The sequence below is a fragment of the Haemaphysalis longicornis genome, unplaced genomic scaffold, assembly GCF_048455015.1.
Source record: "Haemaphysalis longicornis isolate Haplotype H1 unplaced genomic scaffold, Haemaphysalis longicornis Haplotype H1 scaffold_12, whole genome shotgun sequence".
NCBI lineage: Eukaryota > Metazoa > Arthropoda > Arachnida > Ixodida > Ixodidae > Haemaphysalis > Haemaphysalis longicornis.
The window spans coordinates 103,808,030-103,812,540 of record NW_027526225.1 but is presented as its reverse complement, the minus strand read 5'-3'; the positions used below and the strand labels follow the sequence as shown (position 1 = coordinate 103,812,540).

General features: G+C 42.7%; 1 long non-coding RNA gene across 1 annotated transcript in view; it reads left to right on the top strand.

Moving 5' to 3' along the window:
• LOC144163153 (uncharacterized) overlaps window positions 1-4,301 on the top strand; it is a 5,653-nt gene extending 1,352 nt beyond the window's left edge. The window contains exons 2-3 of the long non-coding RNA XR_013320844.1: window positions 524-793; window positions 3,678-4,301. This is a non-coding gene — a long non-coding RNA (uncharacterized LOC144163153). The remainder of the gene's footprint in view (window positions 1-523; window positions 794-3,677) is intronic.
• Window positions 4,302-4,511: the final 210 nt, after the last annotated feature.

Genomic DNA, 4,511 nt, shown 5'->3' with positions numbered 1-4,511 from the left:
TATCAGAGGCATATGTATTGTTTAAATTAGTGCAGAAAATTGAGCCAATTCGCAATTTCTCATTTTCGCAAAACCGCAGGTCTCATTTTCGCAAAACCGCAGGCCATACAGAGACTAAGAAGAAAGCTGTAGGCACTCACTCAACTCGATTTATATTGGAGAATTGAACGTGCAGATACAAGTCAGACATTGAAATGGAGGAGCCTCAACTATCACACACCAGTTCCGATTGAAAGCAAGGGATACAGATGAGCTGCTAGCATGCGTTCCATGCAAATTAGCTCAGTAGCTAGCTTTGCATATATCATGCATACCCCACTCACAGTACCTGCGGGTCTAATAAATACATTCTTACTGTGACCTAAATTTCACTTGGGGTGTTCCGGGAATGTTCTTATTAGTGCCTTGGAGGTTACTGTCTTTAAACGATTAAAAATCTACTTGATGTAAGCGTTCGTGCTTTGTGTGTGCTCTTCTTGTATTTCAACAAGTGTCAGCACACTCACAGATTATGCACCTGCAGGTGCTGCTGCTGGCTGTCCTGGGTCAGCTGCCTTCTAGTCCAGTTTCAAAGGCTTTGCCAGGGCCTCCCTTGGCCAACCGACACGTCACCTGCTGTACCCAAGTACTGCCTGGCCTTTCGTTGGTGCTCCATACGCTTTGCCGCCAGGAATGGTCATTCATCCATCATCTGGCCGCTTGGACCACCCGTTCAGAAGTCAGCGCATTTGCTCGACACATCGGTCCAGGCACTGCTGCCATATCGGTGCACCCACCGATTATGTACTTTCAGGTTAGTTATTGCATGTTGGGGAACTTGCCATGATGTATACCTGTTAGCAGTGCTGTGGACTCTGATTATTTGAAACATTTTCATGAAGCAGTGCTGTGTGTATGGAGCGTGTCATTGCTTAGCAGAGATATTGAAGAGAATCTGGGGCTGACGACTAAAGGGCAAGAAGAGAAATTGAACTGACTTTGAAGCAAGTATTCGTATGTAATCAAGCCAAGCAAACATTTAGGATCTTTCGATATGGTTTTAAACTTGCAATACAAACTGGTCTACTTCAGATCATACTGGTAATAATCATACTATACCGAAAAGTACATCCCGCAGTCTGTAGAATTCTGACAGCGCTTTTTTCGCAGTCTCTCATGACAGGCACTAATCTCAATGGGTGGAAGATATTCGAGGTAGCACCAGTCTTTAAATCAGGAGACGGTACTTCACCATTAAATTTCCCTAACAAGCACCATATGCAAGGTCAGGAAACATTTCATCCATTCTCAGGTCGCTAATTATTTATAAAATCACAATATCACATTCGAGTATCACCACGGTTTTCACAAGGGTTACTTGAGAAACACAACTTTCAGGATTTGTTCACGATCTACATTGATCCATTGACACAGGCTTACAAACTGCGGTAGTTTTTCTCGATTTTTCTAAAGCATTCAATCGCATTGCACACCACAGACTACTTCTCAAACTTCACCCTAATGTCCTCACTTGAGCAAAAGATTTTCATTCTTCTCAAATGCAGTTTACTTCTAATAACTATATACTTCTTTTGCTCGTGCCACATTGTTGTCCCCCCAGGCAGGTTGCTTGGTCTATCTTCCATGTTGCATATCCTCCCATGTAGGTCTATTTGCAGATGATGTTGTAATTTATCACACAATTTCTTTCAACTACTACCGTCAATGCTTTCAATCTGATCTTAACACAATTAACTCCTGGTGCTGCAAATGGCTAATGTCGCTTATCTCTAAAACAAAGTGCATGACTTTAACGGTGGCAAGTCTCGGATTGTGAATACTTACTTCATTAACAACAGCCTGATTACCTCTTGAGACAAAGGTGTTTTGGTAGGCCGGTAGGGGAGGGGAGATTGCATGGTGGATTTCAAAAGGTACATCGATTGGGAAAATAAGACGTGTGATTAATATTTTCATTTGCACTCCAAAACTCGCTTTATTTCATATGTTTAACCCACTGCCGTGGCTAGGGTGGTGTGCTGTGGAGGCGAATGTCGGTTAGATACCGCTTGGTGTAGCCGCTTTTCAGATGGAGGCAACACGTAAAGACGCCCGTGTTTGGAGATTTCGATGCGCACAAAAATACCCAGATGGTCAAAATTAATGCGAAGCCTTCCCCTACAGTGCTCCCCATATCCCAAGTGTATCTTTGGCGTGTTAAACCACCGGTTTTTTTTTTCATGTTTTTGGTATAGTACCAGCTGCTGTAGCAGGTGCAACTTAAAGGTAAAATTATACATAATGTTTCCAAGAGCTAAATATAAAGGCCATATTGAAGTGCGTTTATGGGTCTATCTCATAGCAGTAGTGAAAGGTTATATACTCTGGTGCAGGTTAAGAACGCCAATGGCTCATGTGGTGTAGTCCAGTGTTTGACGGAATGCCGTGTAGGCAGGTAAAAGCATTATTGCAGTGATGAACGTAGGTCACTGACCAAGTCAAGAAAGCCATTTAACGGTTTGTTGCTTGTTCACGGTGAGCATGTGTCGTGGAAAACGAAGCTATATATTGGGCATTACGCGGCGCAATGAGTTTGCATAGATATGGTGCAGATTGCCATCCATTATGTTGATAATGTTGGGCGTCGTCTGAACAATGAGGGACTCGAGCAGTTATCGAGGAGATAGATTGCACTCAGTTGTCAGTAATTTTGTCTTGTTCCAGTCGACCACGTGTCCCGTCCTCTCACGGTGCTCTGCCAGTGGACTTGTTTTTGCATGGCCCTTGTTCACTTCGTTCCAGTGCTGCATTAATCTTCTGTGCAGATTGCCCGTTTCGCCAATGTACACTGATTTGCATTCAGCGCATGGAATCTAATAAACAATACCCGGAAGCTTGGAGCGTGAGAGGGGGTCTCTCACGCTGACAATGTCAGAACGCAGCTTGCTAGTGGGCACATGCACAATGTATGCACTGCGTGTCTTGAAAATGTGTGCGAGAGTTTCACCGATGTGTGGGACGTAGGTAATTGCTGCACGTTTTGATGCAGTCGTTGTCCTGAATATAATGCCTAAAGCATTATATTCAGAAAGAAGCGAAGAGGGCGACTAGCAAGAATCCACATTGACATTAGCAGGCAGAAGCGTCCACAAGGCCTGTGTCAAAACGTGCTGCAATTCTCGTCCTACACATCAATCAAACTTTCGCACGCATTTTCAAGAAACACATTGTGCACATCGTGCAGGTGCCCACTAGCAAGCTATGTTCTGACATTGTCAGCATGAAAGACCCCCTCTCACGCTTCAAGCTTCCAGGTGTTGTTTATGTTTTGAACAAAAAAAGTGCCATTTAAACGTGACACCTCCTTCCTTGCCGATTTCTGATGCCTGATTGTTCAGTTTGTGGGGATACGTTTAGCAGATTGCTCACATGTCTAACCTGTATTTGTGCTTGAGCAGTCAAACGCTGATGTTAGCAGTGAAGTAGGTGAAAATTGTAGTTTGATTGTAGTTGTGTGCAGATTACCTACATTGTGTTAATTCGTAGAAAAGCAAAATTGAGGTAACCCTGCTAACTGTTCCGCATTGCAGCATTTTATTATGCGAACGTTAAGGAGTTCAGCTGCTTGTTAAAGGTGAAATAAACAGTGGTACAAAAAGAAGAGCATCTACTAAACAGAAATATCTTCACAATCGCAGGATGCCACGGTCCTCCTACCAACTTGTGTCCTGCATCGTTTCTGCTGGCTGGAGCGGTTCATGGAGCATTTTCCAGCTTCTCAAAGTTTGTGGTCAAGCGGTCCTCCAAGTGAAAGATGCCACAGAGGGATCTTTTGTTTTAATGCCACAATTTCACGTGCTCAGCAGCAAATTTACTCGTAAGGCTTTTTAAATATTCATCACCCAAGAGGGCATGTTACCTTCGTCTTCGGTGGAATGTGTCTGCACTCAGGTTATTTGTGACAGAAACAAGTGGACCACGTCATGAGAGTCATTGAGGCCTTGTTGATTGTGCATGCTTCTGAAATGACATTTTCATTAAGCTGAATACTTTCCACATATTACGATTTGTGAACAAATTATGGTAAAAGTCATGATTAGTTGTACTACACTGCAGGAAGGAAATGCCAACATACGTTTTAAGCGCCTCTGATATTTCAGATCGTTGGCTGGTGAGCAATAAAACAAAACTGAAATTTTTTTAAAGTAAAATCAAATATTCGTTGTCACCAGTGCATGACCATAGTAAAAGCTATCTAGTCACCAAATTTAGAATTAGACACGAAATGCCAAGAAAAATAGGGAAATAAACTAGACAGCTGGCTACAATAAACCAATTCATAAAATTCCTCAATGTCTATCAAGTGATGATTCAGGCGGGTTAGTTAAGATGTCAGTGGGTTTACACACCCAACTTGCAGGGAAGCACATGAGCTCCCAATATTAACATGTTTTTAGTGAAGACCGTCTTCCTTCATTAAGCTGCTTTGCACATTGATGCCAGTCTGATAAATTCCCTGAATTTTTGTTATG